The sequence below is a fragment of the Saccopteryx bilineata genome, chromosome 2 (assembly GCF_036850765.1).
Source record: "Saccopteryx bilineata isolate mSacBil1 chromosome 2, mSacBil1_pri_phased_curated, whole genome shotgun sequence".
Lineage (NCBI taxonomy): Eukaryota > Metazoa > Chordata > Mammalia > Chiroptera > Emballonuridae > Saccopteryx > Saccopteryx bilineata.
The window spans coordinates 186,172,273-186,187,994 of NC_089491.1; positions in this window are offsets into that span (position 1 = coordinate 186,172,273).

The window sequence follows — 15,722 nt, forward strand, 5'->3', positions numbered from 1 at the left end:
ATCTCTTTTCTAAAGGAAAATGATTGGAAAGACCTGCAAGCCATTAGAAGAGCTTTATTCATTCTGGACCTCCATTGGCCCACCCCATATAATCAACTGTTAGAACGTCACTGCTGTGCTGAGTTCCATTAAATTAAAGACGTACATAAAGTATTTTTAACAGTCCCAGTATTGGTGGATTTAGGTCTTTCCCTATTTGCTATTTTAGATATGATAATGAATGGTACCTGCTAATTATTTTCTAGTAGGACATTGAAGTGGTATTGGGGCTGGGGTGAGGGTGAGGAGAGGACAAAAAGGGAGTAATAGCCATGGTGACCACTGACGTGCAGCAGTTTGGGCTCCTCAAATGGGGGCAACTTGTCTTCCACAAAGGGGAGATTAATCTTGTAACTGTTGCCAGGCTACACCAGGTATTTTTTTCACATAGTTTAATTCTTAAAACAATCATGACCACAAGGGAAGTATCAGAGTTGGGAACAAACTTGGGCACTGAAATGTTGATGCCCACACTGCAGCCATTCTGCACCCAAGAATGCCTTCATTTGTGTGTCTGGTAGGGTTACAACATGCTTGCCTCCATTTCACAAACAGTATTTTATTCTCATTTGTGATGATGTTGATTTTTATATAAAACGCTAAGGGTCTTAACCATTTCTCAATATTCAAATTACTCCCGTTTTGTAATTTTTTTAACTTTTACCATTTAGGAGCTTTGAATTATATAACCTTTCTCTTAACCGGTTTTCTTACGGTCTCTAATGCACAGTAATGATGTATATTCAGTGGGTATGCTCATGTACCTGTTGAGAGGTAAAGATATATTTGGTTTCTGTCTACAGTTGAGAAATTCATTAAACAAATTTTTTAAAAATGTGAGAAAATAATTTTTTTCCTACCCCAAAATAATACCTGATAATGGGTGTAGTATCAGTCTGGCCTAAACCTGTTTGTTTTTTGTTTTTTAATTTTTTTTTAAATTTATTCATTTTAGGAGAGGGAGAGACAGACAGAGAGAAGGGGGGGAGGAGCCGGGAGCATCAACTCCCATATGTGCCTTGACCAGGCAAGCCCAGGGTTTCAAACCGGCGACCTCAGCATTTCCAGGTCGACGCTTATCCCCTGCGCCACCACAGGTCAGGCAACCTGTTTGTTTTTATTATAGGTTGGAAATTTTCGATAGCCTTACTCTTCTGAAAAGAGGCAGTATTTCCAAAAGTGATTCAACTGACCCTACAGTTTGCAAACCTCAATTGCATTTTTGGATATAGGACAAAAAAATATTTTATAATATTAACATTGGCTTAAGGCCCTGGCCGGTTGGCTCAGCGGTAGAGCGTCGGCCTAGCGTGCGGAGGACCCGGGTTCGATTCCCGGCCAGGGCACACAGGAGAAGCGCCCATTTGCTTCTCCACCCCTCCGCTGCGCTTTCCTCTCTGTCTCTCTCGTCCCCTCCCGCAGCCAAGGCTCCATTGGAGCAAAGATGGCCCGGGCGCTGGGGATGGCTCTGTGGCCTCTGCCCCAGGTGCTAGAGTGGCTCTGGTCGCAACATGGCGACGCCCAGGATGGGCAGAGCATTGCCCCCTGGTGGGCAGAGCGTCGCCCCTGGTGGGCGTGCCGGGTGGATCCCGGTCGGGCACATGCGGGAGTCTGTCTGACTGTCTCACCCTGTTTCCAGCTTCAGAAAAATGGAAAAAAAAAAAACAAACATTGGCTTACACAATTGTGATGTTTATAGACCAAGCTGGATAAGTGCTTTAAGAAAGGATTGAATTTTATATTTAATTTTCATATAAATTGTTTCTATGACAATACTTCTAAAGGTCTGGTCATTTTAGTTACCAACAGTGAAGGAATGAACTTTGAGTCTAATTCATCATGAATGTTGGTTATGTTTGAGCAATGACTGACTTGACTTTCTTGGGTTAAAATCCCTACTGCTTTTTTGTTTTTTGTCCTTTGCCTCATCAGAAAGAAATGTACTAGATCTCTACAAAATAGGCTATTAATCATTACTTTCTGAAAGGTCAAAGAATAAGCCTCAGCTACTCTTGTCAATGACTGGTTTCTACTTACAGCATTCAAGAGAACCTGAACATCAGCACTTGTTTATATCCAGACTTCTTTCTGGCCTGTGGTATGTGTTGTGGGTCATCAGCACAAAATGTTATCCTTTCATGGGGCAGTTGAACCTGTTTGGAGAGAGCTTCACTTTCTCAAAGTGTTGAGTTGGGTGGGTTAAGCTCTACTTAAGTAGGCAGATGCTGATGTGGCAAAAGTATCCTGCTTTTCTCTTAGGGATGCAGCTTTGCTGGCCTCAGGTACTTCCTAAAAGACAGCCAGTTAAAATTAGTCTGTTTGTGGGTGATTTATAATATAAGCATGTGTAACAATTTGAAAGCTCTCAGGTAATTAGCTTTTCCAGCCACTCTGGTTTTATTAATATTTCCTCAGAAGGGTTGTAGTGTAGTGTGGGTCCTTAATTCTTACTCTGCCTCAGGACAGGTGGCAATATGGCACGGCAGAAAGAGCGACTTTTCAGAAGGAGAAGATTGGTTTCATGTCCAAGGGTCCAGATTGCTGCTCCCACCGCCACCCCAAGCACTATGGTTCTTAGGCAGGTCATTCAGCTTGTCTGAACCTCCACCTTATCCAAGTCCAGGTAATAGGACCTTGGCTGACTCTTTTGTGGATTCCTCTATAGCAAGGATTCTCTTCCTCAGCACTGTTGACATTTTGGGTGAGGGTACGGAAGGCTTCCCTGTCTCTTTTGGACCTCCACTCAGTACCCTTGCCCCTTGAGAACCCCTGCTCTAGGGAAAGTGACTTTGAACTTCAAAATTACACACAGAAAGAAGTAAATGCATTCATTAATCCCTGCCAGTGACCTTGCACTATGCTCAGTACTCTCACTCTGGTTTCACAGTAATCCTTAGGAGGATATTCTTTCCTGTTTCACTAGTGGGGAAAATGGAGTTAAAGTCTAAGTTCAAAGGTCAGTCACCATGATCTGACAGATGCCAAAGCTGTTCTCTCTGGTGGCAGTGATAAAAGCATGTACTGACCCAGGTGTAAAAAAACATCATTGAAAACTTTGGGAGGACTCAAAATCTGGTCTCTGAAATTATTTATAAAAGTCAACACTGGGGTATCGGATGTGGACAAACAAGTCATGCACATTACCCTATGAAGGACTGGTTGCTCTCTCGTGTACCCGTAAGGTACCCTGAATTACATGCACCCCCTTCAGTTTTCAGCCTCGCCTGCAACTTGGACAGAAACTCGAATGTATTATTTTCTTATTGCTCAAATGCCTAGCACAGGGCTCTCCCTTCTGTGTTGCCCACTGACACTGCTGTTTCCCACTTGGGGCCCCTGCAGAAGATCTCAGCTGCCACCAAGAATTGAGTCCATGCCACCCAAATGTTTTAGCCCATAGTGAATTTCAAACCCCATTCCCTACAAAAACTAAAGTTGCATGATACAAAGACCTCTCTGGAAGAGACAAGTCCACAGATGGCTGATCAAGTTTTGGTTTGTTTCATGATGGCGGGGGACCTTCACCAGTCAGTGGGAGCAGGTCTTAGAGCTGGGGGCTCTTAGCCCATTGGGATCAACTCTCCTGAGTGCACACAAGTCATGTTCCTGGTAAGGTGCATCATTTCCAAAAGCTAATAGCCCCCACTTTGTTTCAAGAGGAGAGGGCAGGGGTCATAACAGTCACTCAGGCTGAGGCTGTTCTGCTCTTGGATAGGGAGCACTGGGCTTGAGGGGGAAGAGGATCCCTGCTGGTGGTGCTGAGCCCCTCTTCAGAAGACACAGAGATGATAGAGCAGGGCTGTGACTCAGTGGGTAAGGAGTGACCCCATGTTCACTGGGCGCCCCATGCCCTGCTTCCCTGGACACAGCAGCCTCCCAACCTCCTACCCTCAGGTGTGCAAATGTGTGCACACGCATTGTACATCTCATGCCATGTGCACCATACATACACGCACACTTCCCCACACATACCACTTAGCCCTACCTTCCATCCAGTCAACTGTGTCTTCTCTGCCCGGGCCTCGCTCTGCCCAGGCATCCTACCGAGCACTTCCCAGAGGAACTGCCTGTATGTCTAGTCTCTCCTGTTGTAGTAAAGAGTTACTTTATTGCGGACTGTTTTCAGTTCTCTCTACCACTAGACTGTGTGCTACTTGAGAGCAGGAATGGTTTCTTAATCCTATTTGTGTTCTCAGAGCTTTACACAGCGCCCAGCACATAAATGAAATGTTAGTAAAGCGAATGGATGAAGTAATGAATAGATGGGCACAAGTCGGATCCCACGTGCTCAGGAGCAAAACCTTAGTGTCTGTGTTCATCCCCTGGGGCCACTGTAACAAAACCACACATGGAGCACAGTAGTGGGCTTGGAATGCCCCCAGAGATAGCAAGTTCTATCTCTGGAACCTATGAATGTAACCTTTGTGGGAAGTAGAGATGTTAAGTTCAGAACCACAAGATGAAGTCACCTGAATTATTTGGGTTGGCCCTAAATGCCATCCCAGTTGTCCTTATGAGAGAGATGAGAGACATGGGCACATGGGTAAAGGGGAGGTGAAGAACATAGAATGTGGCCACAAGCCAGGGGATACCTGCAGCCACCAGAAGCTGGAAGAGGCAGGAAGGATCCTCCCCTGGAGCCATCAGAGGGGAGTGGCCCTGCCAACACTGTGGTTCCAGGCTTCTGGCCTCTAGGTCTGTAAGAGAATTTCTGCGGTTTTAAGCCCCAATGTGTACCGTCTATATCTAAATGTTTTCCTGTTTGTTTCACCAGACAGAAATCTCCCAAAGTGTTGCTTTGTTGTTGTCTAGGTAAATTAAACAAGTAACTTAAAAATTTTAAGTCTTTAGCATTACCTCTGATGAGTACAAAGACACATACAAATAACTTCATGGGAGCCCAGGACAAGTGGAAGAAGTGAAAGAGTCCCACTTCAGGGTGGGTCATACTGGGAGGTGCTGTTTGTCAAAGCAGCCGAAGTACTTCAGACTGGCATTTAAACTGCAACATGTATTCTCTGGGATCCGGAGACTGAGCACGAGAGGAGGGTGGGGCCAGGTGTAACCTGTGCTCAGAAAGGGCAGGCGGGGTGGTGCGAGGGACGGAGGGTGGAGGATGACCTCAGGAAGGTGCCTTGGAGTCATCTGGATTCAGATCAGACAGAGTAGCCTCTAGGGTCTAGAAGAATGATCTTGACCCATCCTGAATCTCAGGGGGACCTGGCCAAGCTTCCAGGGGCTGTAACCAGCCTCTCCTGAGCACCTGGAGTGGAGAAAAGACCACGGTCCTCTCTAATGACTCCCTACTTTTTACCAAAGCATCCTAAAGAGGTAAACAAATTGTTCTGTGAGGAGGAGTCCAGCAGTGTTACCCCAAGTCATCCACACAGGAGGAGGGGAGACAGTGCCGTTCTTCTAACACCACTGATTAGAAACCAGGATCTTGACTAGACTTCCTTATTTGTGTCTGGGTCATTCACATCAGGCTTGGCAGTCTTGTGGGGATAAGAATTGGGTAGGAGCTGGGGAAGACCCTGCTCACACTCTGAGCCTGTGGTAACCCCAGCTCAGCTCTCTGGTTCTTTCTGAGGGATTACCATGCATCTTAACTCACACTAAAATGGCACCTTGGTTCTATTTTCCATTGTTCCTTGTTACTTGCCTCCCCCTGAGATCTCACCAGGGAGAATGGGTTATTGGCAGGGCAGATTCAGACTCTTCTAGGACCCCCTGCTTCAAATCCCATCCAATCTCCTTCTTGACTCCTTCTCACCAAATTCTCCTCACCGATGGCTGGCGAGGCCTCATGCTGTCCTTTATGTGTAAAGGGAAAGAGGACAGTTACAGGAACCCAGAGACATTGGTCCTAGACTTGACTTTGCACCTTCTTGCTAATGAATTTGAACAAGCCACCTCTCTATTAAGGCTTGAATGTTGGTGCCCCTACCCAAATTTGTGTGCCGAAGCCCTTTCCCCAATATAATGGTATTTGGAGGAGGGGGTCTTCAGGGATGATGAAGTTCAGATGGAATCATGAGAATGAAGCACACGATGGAATGAATGCCCTTATCAGAAGAGAAAGAGGCCAGAGCTGCCTCCATCATGTGAGGACCCAGCACAAAGGCTGCTATATGTAGCCAGGAAGTGCCCTCTTCCAGAACCAAATTTGCCAGCACCTTGATCTCAGAAATTTAAGAAATAAATGTCTGTTGCTTAAGTCCCCCAGTCGGTGGTGTTCTGTTATAGCAGCTCAGCTGACAGACAATTTCCCTGTGCCTCAGTTTCCTTGTGAGCTCATCAGAAGTCAGCAGATGGACCCAGCCCACTCTAGCCTGCCAGAGGCAGAGCTGGGACCAGGACACCCTCAAAGCCAGTTTCCTCATCTGTACATTGTGAGAAGTAGTGTTTGTCTCATGGGACCTTCAGGTGGGAGAACTGAAAACAGATGTGTGAGCTCTTTAAACGCTTTAAAGCAAAAGAAGTTAACTATTAGATAAAAGAGACTTCCATAGAGGGGCTGATTGGAGCATACCTTAATCAGATCAGTGGTAGTTGACACAGCATTTTCCAAAATGTGTTCCCGAGAACACTCATGCTACCAGTTGCACCTTGAGAATGCGGTTCTCTGGTCAAGCAAGTTGGAAAAACTGGTCTTTGCCTAGAGTTTTACCAGGCACTTTGGGAGAGTGAGGGCTCAGAGGAATACTGGGGTAAACGGACCCATTGAAATGTGTAGAATTGAGCATTTTCCAACCTTATTCTTCAGAGAATTGAGGTTAATGGTCAGAGCTGTCCCTGCTCCTGTTTTGATGGACAGGAGAGCAGGTGAGAGAGCAGGATTCCTGTTGCAAAGATGAGAAGGAGTGTGGAGGGGGGAAGAGGAGCTGGGTCAGGAAAACAGCTGATATTTCACTGTTTTGCCCCATTTTCTTTCGACAAGGCAGACCAATTGCAGGTGGCACCTGGAGGCACCTGGAGTTCTGCTTGACATGGTGTGTAAGATGCGTTTTGTCCCAAACATCACTGACTTTATAAAACATCATTAGTTCCTTGAGGGATTACTTAATGGAGGAAACAGTGCCCTTAGCAAAGCAGCATTAATGCAGAGCTCTCAGTTTAAAATAGGGCCGAGTAGGCTGGTTAGGGTCCCAAGGATTAAACTCTCAATGTTATGGCCCAAAAATCAAGGATTAAAATGCACACTTCACTAAAATAGAAAGAAATCCACTGCTTAATGGCTTATGAAAAGCAGGGTGGGAAAGGGGGTCTGAACAGGTTAGGCTGATTTGCTGAGAAGGCCCAGAGGCAGAGACAGAGGGGCTTGACCTTTTTTGGGAGCAAGCTGCTTTCTCTCCACAGCTGAGGAAATTATGGCTTAGCATATAAAGATGGGCTCTGGCCATCAGCAAGTTGGTGGCAGAGCTGGGACTGATTCCTTTCAGTGCCTCTGGAGACTGGATTCAGAGGGAAGGAGAAAACTCAGAATTTAAACCCAGGTGAGGAAGGAAAGAAGAGAGGGAGGGAAATAGGGAAGGAGGGAGGGAGGAAGAAAAAGGGGCTAGGTATGATAGCCTAAGGCCACGGGAGTTAGTTTTCTGACCTCAGAGGTTAGTCTGTGTACGCTGCAGCCCATCTTCCCCTGGTGATGAGGCCTGTACCATCCCATGGCTCTGGGGAAGCAGCCATTTTTAAAGAACCAGGCTCCAGCCTGACCAGGTATGGCGCAGTGGATACAGCGTTGAACTGGGATGTTGAAGACTCTAGTTTGAAACCCCAAGGTCACCGGCTTGAGCATGGGCTCTTCTGGCTTGAGCACGAAGCTCTAGGCTTGAGCGTGAGATCATAGACATGACCCCATGGTCGCTGGCTTGAAGCCCAAGGTCACTGGCTTGAGCCCAAGGTCTCTGGCTTGAGCAAGGGGTCACTTGCTCTACTGTAGCCCCCTGGTCAAGGCACATATGAGAAAGCAATCAATGAACAACTTAGGAGCTATAACAAAGAATTGATGCTTCTCATCTCTCTCCCTTTCTGTCTGTTTGTCCCTATCTGTCTCTGTCTCTGTCACTAAAAAACAAAAACAAAAACAATATAAAACAAAAAACAAACCAGGCCCATATGTCTGCTGGCCAGGCTGAAAGAAGTACTGACTGAGGGTACAGCAGCAAGTCCCTTTGTTTGTGGGACTGGGTGTAAGGTCGGTGGATAATGGGAAAGGTCAGACCCGCTAACTCTGGCTAGGACCGCCCACAACCAAGCGCACCAAAAGAGGCTTTGCAGGAACCCTTTGGAAAAAAGCGACCGTCTGCCAGCCAGTGAGATTTCACCACGTCATGTTAGCTCGGCCACCCTAGGGACCCCTTTAAATATCTCCCACACAGGTCACCCTTTGCGACTTCCTTGGCCTCCATCTTTCCTCGGGGCCAGGGAACCTCGCCGGGCAGGATACGTGCTCTGTACTCAATAAAGCCTTTTACTATTCCACACTTCGTGGCTCTGGCCCCTTCCTTCCTTCTCGGCGGGAAAAATACCTTACACTGGGAACCCCAGAGAATTCACAGCCAGTCTTTCTTTGGAGCTCAAGCTGCACATTAAGCCTGGAGACGGTTGTCCCATGCCTCCTGTGAGGTGGAGGAAACCAGTCTGCGGAGAGGGGGACGGACAGCACAACAGGGCCACAGGTGGAAGGATAGCCCTACTGGCATGAAGTTCCCGGACATGGTTTTTCCCACAGCTGGATGAGCCCATACATTTCTCTGTTTACCGAATCTTGTTAGCTTGGGTTCCCTCACTGATGTGGGGGTTTTTCAAGAGCCACAGCTGGAGGTGTCAAGGTCTGGGTCATCAGCTGGGTGGGTCAAAAGATCCCAGAGAATAATCAGGCAAGTTAACCAGTAAGGCAGCAACTTCTCCCTTCAGAGCTGTTGGAAATACTTCTGTGTGAAATATCGCTTATGGTGGGTCAGGGGTTAGAACAGGGGTGCCCAAACTATGGCCCATGGGCCGCATGCAGCCCCCTGAGGCCATTTATCCAGCTCCCACCGCACTTCCAGAAAGGGTACCTCTTTCATTGGTGGTCAGTGAGAGGAGCATAGTTCCCATTGAAATACTGGTCAGTTTGTTGATTTAAATTTACTTGGTCTTTATTTTAAATATTGCATTTGTTCCTGTTTTGTTTTTTTTACTTTAAAATAAGATATGTGCAGTGTGCATAGGGATTTGTTCATAGTTTTTTTTATAGTCTAGCCCTCCAATGGTCTGAGGGACAGTGAACTGGCCCCCTGTGTAAAAAGTTTGGGGACCCCTGGGTTAGAAGGTCGGGGATCAGTGGGTGGGTCTTCTAAAAAATGCCAAGTAAGGATCCACCATTCTTGGCACAGAGCAGTCAGTCAAGAGGACTGAGATTAGCCTGACCAGGTGGTGCGCAGTGAATAGAGCATCAGACTGGGATGCAGAGGACCCAGGTTTGAGACCCCGAAGTCACCAGCTTGAGCGCGAGCTCATCAGGTTTGAGCAGAGCTCACCAGCTTGGACCCAAGGTCACTGGCTTGAGCAAGGGGTCACTCGGTCTGCTGTAGCCCCTGGTCAAGGCACATATGAGACAGCAATTAATGAACAACTAAGGAGCCGAAATGAAGAATTGATGATTCTCATCTCTCTCCCTTCCAGTCTGTCTGTCCCTATCTGTACCTCTCTCTGACTCTCTCTGTTGCTGCCACACACACACACACACACACACACACACACACACACACACAAAAGAGGACTAAGGCTACTGGGATCTTGAGTGTGAGATTAAAGGACCCTGACATGTGAAAGGGGCAAGGATCACCCTTAATAATATTTGGGGGATCCAGGGCAAGAGAAAAAAAAAAGAAAAATGCAGCCTTCAAAAGTGAAATATCGGCCCTGGCCAGTTGGCTCAGCGGTAGAGCGTCGGCCTGGCGTGCGGGGGACCCGGGTTCAATTCCCGGCCAGGGCACATAGGAGAAGCGCCCATTTGCTTCTCCACCCCCGCCCCCCTCCTTCCTCTCTGTCTCTCTCTTCCCTTCCCGCAGCCAAGGCTCCATTGGAGCAAAGATGGCCCAGGCGCTGGGGATGGCTCCTTGGCCTCTGTCCCAGGTGCTAGAGTGGCTCTGGTCACGGCAGAGCGATGCCCCGGAGGGGCAGAGCATCGCCCCCTGGTGGGCAGAGCGTCGCCCCTGGTGGGTGTGCCGGGTGGATCCCGGTCGGGCGCATGCGGGAGTCTGTCTGACTGTCTCTCCCCGTTTCCAGCTTCAGAAAAATACCAAAAAAAAAGGTAAAAAAAAAAGGTAAAAAAAAAAAAAAAGTGAAATATCAAGTTAACAAAGTGTTAAGTACAATATTTAACAGGTGATGAGTGTTCTATCCTCCTACCCTGGTCACTCTAGAAGGCCCTAGAAGGCCAATTAGGGTATAGAATTTGGGGGTTCCTCATAGTTCTTAGGTAAATGGGATTACCCATACCTAGCTGTCCCCTTCCTTCTCCACTCCTAGTTTCTTCTTGCACCATAAGGGGCTTTCCTGTGCATATACACATGTACCCCCACCGGCACGTCCAATAGCCATCCAAACTCCAGCAAACACCTGCCCCTTAGCCATGTTGCTGTGGTGGGACTGTGTGATCACTCCTTGGATGGATGGATCACAAATGGGGGGCACGTTGCATGGGCTCTGAACATGGGATCTTCAGGTCCTATAGGGTAGTAGAGAAGTGGGTGGACCCTTCTTGCTAGTCCCTCTGGGGGGGGGAGTCATGGGCAAGATAGTGCCCCTCTTGTCCAGGACTAAGAAAGGTACTAGTTATAGGCTGACCAAAGGGTGGGTGAGCAGAGGGTGCTGGACTTGGGGGTCAGGAGACTGCTCAGCTATGCAGTAGTATTCTCTGAACCTCAAGATCTTCATTTGCAAAACGATGGCTTTGGATCAGAGGTAGAGATTACAGCCTATGGGGTGGGTCCAAGTTAAGGTGTAAATTTTGAATTCTTTGGCTGTGTGATTTGGAGCAAAATACTTGATCTGAGGACATTTCTCACATGTGAACTAGAGATGTATCCTGCTCAGGCTGCTTCAAAGATCAAGTGACGCTCATGAAGAGATTAGTGTAGTCGATGCTCTCTACCTGATGGCTGTGACACTGTGCTTTTTCTACGGATGTTGGGATCTGATCACTTTAAATGGCTCTGGGTTTTCTTGTGCCATTGACTTAACTGTTAACAATCAGCAAGTCACTTAACTGCCCCAAGCCTCAGTTTCCTTGTTGGTGAAATAGGGTAATAACAGCATCTCTACATAGGGGTCTAATTGGGGGTAAAGGAGTTAATATGTCTAAGAGCTTAAGCAAGGCTTGTCTGGCACAAAGTAAACTTTGAAAACTCAGAACTTTTTTTTAACCGCCAGCCCCATTTCCTTGCCACTGTCCTTGGCTCGCCTGTTGCAGTGGCTGCGGTGATGTTTAGGTGATGGGCTACTTTGGGTGCTGTGCTGCTGCCCATCAGCTCTGTCCTCACTCAATGAAGTATTGGCTTCCGAAGGAGAAAACCATCGACTGCAATTTGTTCACTTAAATTCAGGCTCTCATTGGTTTGGGAAGAAGCCGTGTTGGCTGCCATCCTTCTGTGTTCTGTTCTTTGGCCTGTCAGGCAAGGGCTCATCTCCGCCAGAGCTCTCAACTAACTGAGAAGGAGGATTGGCCAAGGACAGGAAATAGTGGCCGGGTCTCAGACTCAAAACGGAAGCTGCTGTAGGGTCCCTTCTCCTTCCTGCAGCTCCCCTTCCCCCTCTTTCCTATGCAATAACATTTAAATTGAACAAATCCAAGCTACTAATAGACAAACTCAACCTCTCCCCCGGGGCTGGCAGGGAGGGCACGTCATGGCACAGGAGGGTTGGGTGCACACTGGGCAACCTCAGCTCGCACGCCGTCCGGGAAGCCAGAGCTATGTCCCCGGCAGCTAGGGGAGCGGACCAGGGAGGCAGTAAGCCACACTTGGTGGTCCAGTACTGCCTCCTGCTTAAATGTAAGCCCCAAATGGAGTGTGGTCCTACCTCCGATGGCAGCACGGTTTTAATTGGCAAAATCACGTACACATTGATCCCTTTCACTTGAGTCTCTGTCACCAGCTCTGTCTTCCTTTCTGTTCACTTAAGCACCTTGGAAAGCCATCTGCTGCCACCCCTCAAGCTCCTCCCTTTCCAGTCCAGTCCTTGTCACTGTCACCCTCCCCACCAACTCTGTGCCAGCCACCGGAACCACTCACCATTTCCAGAATCTCCCCTGCCTCCTTGGCTTAGGGGCCTCGCCTTATGCTCTGCTTTCTTTCTCTTTAGTTTTTAACTGTGGCAAGATACACAGACCGTAACATTTAATCTCTGAACTGCTTTGAAGGGTCATTTCTGTGGTATTAGGTATATTCACATTGTGGTGCAACCATCCTCACCATCATCTCCTGAACTTGGTGACTGGACCCAAGAAGGCCAGAATGGAGAAGCACTCGTTCTTCACTGACTTCTCAATAGAACCAGCACGGCCCAGAGCAGGGAGAAGAGGGCATAAAGGGCCTTTGGGTCCCCAGGCTGTCCCAGGTTTGGGAGCTCTGGGGCCTGACTCCACCCAGTGTTTGCACAGTGCTCCTGCAGGAGGAGCCTCTAGCGGAGCCCAAAGGGAAGGGCCTGAGAAGGTGGCCTTTGACGAAACAGGATGACCAGACAAAAGTGGGGCTCCTTGGAATGCCTGAGTCATGCAGTTAGCATATTTACCAGTGAGATTCGAGTGGTGACCTCACAATACTCACAGGCTGGAAGAGGTTAGGCATAAGTGGCTCATGCAGATGAGCCTAGGACACCTCAGCCAGGAAAGGCCGTCTTATGTCAGGAGGACCCTTGCTTTGACCTGGACTTTTTAAGGGTGACCTGCCAGTCCCAAATGCACCCATCAATGTGTGTCTTCCTCCAGCTCAGCTCCAAGGACACGCTCTTCTGGGGAGCAAGGTGTAGAGGCCTTTTTGGCCGGAAGGAGACACAGACTCGGGAGTGGGACCCCATGCTCACACAGGTGACAGGGATCAAGAACAATTTGTCAATTACATGGATTTTTCATGTTAGAACAAGGCACAGGGTGGTGGAATCCATTAGATGCAAGAGCATTTCCCCCTCGATTTCCAACTACCAACTCGGTGGAAGCGTCCTCTAGGCAGATGCTTTGCTGCACTTGGTGAGCTGACTTTTATTGTGCTTGTGTTTGGCATCCTGGCATCCTGGAGGAATCACTGCTGATACCAGGCTCTGATCAATGTGTTCAGTTTTGCAAAACAGATATTCAAAAAAACAATATTTTTCTGGTGGAAACAAAGCTTCAAAATCAGCCAGTCAGACCCCTTGCTTCATAAATCAACAAGAGGGATTGCAGGAGGTCACCAGCTGATTAAGGAGAACTTGAGAGTAGAACCCAAGTGACCCTGACTCATAATCAGCTTTGCAAGCACATTATTCTGTGATTTCACCGTTTGGATTCCCACCGAGTAGCCTAGGGACACTATACAAAGGCTAATTTCTTTCTTCTCTCTGTGTATTTTTCTTGGAAGGAATTTACAGTCTGTTTCATGGGGTGTTTGTAGTTGAATCAGCAAAATAATAAACATAGAAACACCTACTATTTTCCTTTCACAACATCAAGGTCACTAATGAAGCCTCTTGTCTCAAACACCATGCACGTTACATGTTTTGACTGCTGAACTGAGACCGCCTCTCTGCCCCCACCACGCGCTCTGCCTCAGCCGTCCTACATCTGCACTTGCAGTCCGCCGCCCAGTCCTGGGGAGCAGCGCCCAGCCCAGGCTTTTCTGCATGTCAGCACATCCGCCGCTTCCTCTCTTTTCGCGCCCCTCCCCTGTGTTTTTATTTTCCAAATTGTGGGCCTGTCAAAATTAATGAGCTCATTTATTTTCTCTATATCAAATACACATGGAAATTATATTTCTAAACAGGCCAAAGTGCTGTGTGGCCACATCTGAGTCTTCTGAGAGCTACCAGAGCCCCTCTTTATAACCTTTGGGATAACCTTCTGAGAACTCTAACGTGCAGATGGGAGAGGCCTCCTGACAAGACAGAAGGTGTCCTTGATTTATTCTCGCTGGTCCCTTTATTTCCTACTGTGAACACACTTGGGGGCTGCACGCAGATGCCAGTGGTAAGGTTCTGCCGAGTGATCAGTATTCTAGAAGGCTGCCAAGGAAAACCTGAGAGACACTATTTTGCTGGCAAAGCAGGTGTCCTGCTATGAGTTGTAACAGCCAGTGAGCAGTAGCTCATGAAATGACCTTCTTTTCCGTTTATTAAAGTGCAAGCATTTCTTGGAAATCCATATATTTCACTGAGCTCTAAGTCAGGACTCCACCTACCAGGGTCCTCTCAAAGCCTTCTGCTCCAGTTTGACCTTCATAGACTTTATCACTAAACTCATCCTTTCTGCCTTTCACTCATGAGGAATCCCAGCTTTTACATGTACTTCTGATGGCATGTGTGTGCTGGGGATGGACATTTCAGTGTCTGTCTCCCTTAGCTGTCACAGATGGTTTGAGCATGGGGCTCAGTCTCTTCATGTTCCAAGGCCATGGACAACAAACAACCTTCTTGTTGGCCAAAAGGAGGATAAAGTCAAGTGATACTGGGCACTGAGCTCCCACATCTCACAGCAAGCCCTCCTTGCCCTGGTTCATAGTGTGATTATGGGACACACTTTTAATCTGGATCATGTTGTGACACTTTCAGGCTGTGGTTTTATTCCAGGCTGACCTGCCTGTAAGTGAAAAAGTCAACAACAGGTGTCCTGGATGTGCTTGGAACAACCTTGGCCTGACCTTTTCCTCCCCTGTGATGCCCTATTCCTCCTCTCCTGTGTGCATAGCCAGAGCACCTCTGTCTGCCACTGGGTGATCCTCCTCTCCTGTGTGCATAGCCAGAGCACCTCTGTCTGCTACTGGGTGATCAGGCACCCCCTGGGATCTGTCAGAACGTCACAGGGCATTTTAGGGTGGTTGCAGGAGGCAATAAGGAAATTATCACAAGGACAACTCTCACAAGGTCCCTGGAGGAATAAAGATAATAAGTAGTAAGCATAGGATGGAAGGTAACCTCTTATCTAATTAGAGCAGAGCTTTGCTAGGTCTTAATCCTTGCTATGTAACTTTATCTGACTCAGCTCTGCTTTTGCAGATCTTTGAGGAACAATTCTAGGATAACTGGCTCTGAAGAATTAAGCCTGAAATGCTTTCTTTAAAATGTGTCACTTGGTAAATAGACTACTCAACAGCTACTAAGAACATGTGGCAGAGATGAACAAGAGTTCTCACACCTTCTTCAAGGAACATGACTGAGGAGACCAGGTAAGTGCTGGAACAGGTACTGAGTGTCTCTGAGCAATCAGCCAGGGCCCACTCAGGCTAGGCCTTCCCCCACAGGCATCCTCAGTCCTGAATTGTTCCCATCAAGATGAGACTCTGGAGTAACTCATTTTCTTATCAAACTCATTGCCTTCAATCCAGCTGCGTTCTCTTCATTTAAACACCTTTGACTTTGGCAATGTTTGTGAAAGTAAGCTGATTTTTACAATATGGACTGATTATGTTCCCTTACCCCCCAAATTCATATGTTGACTGCCTAACTCC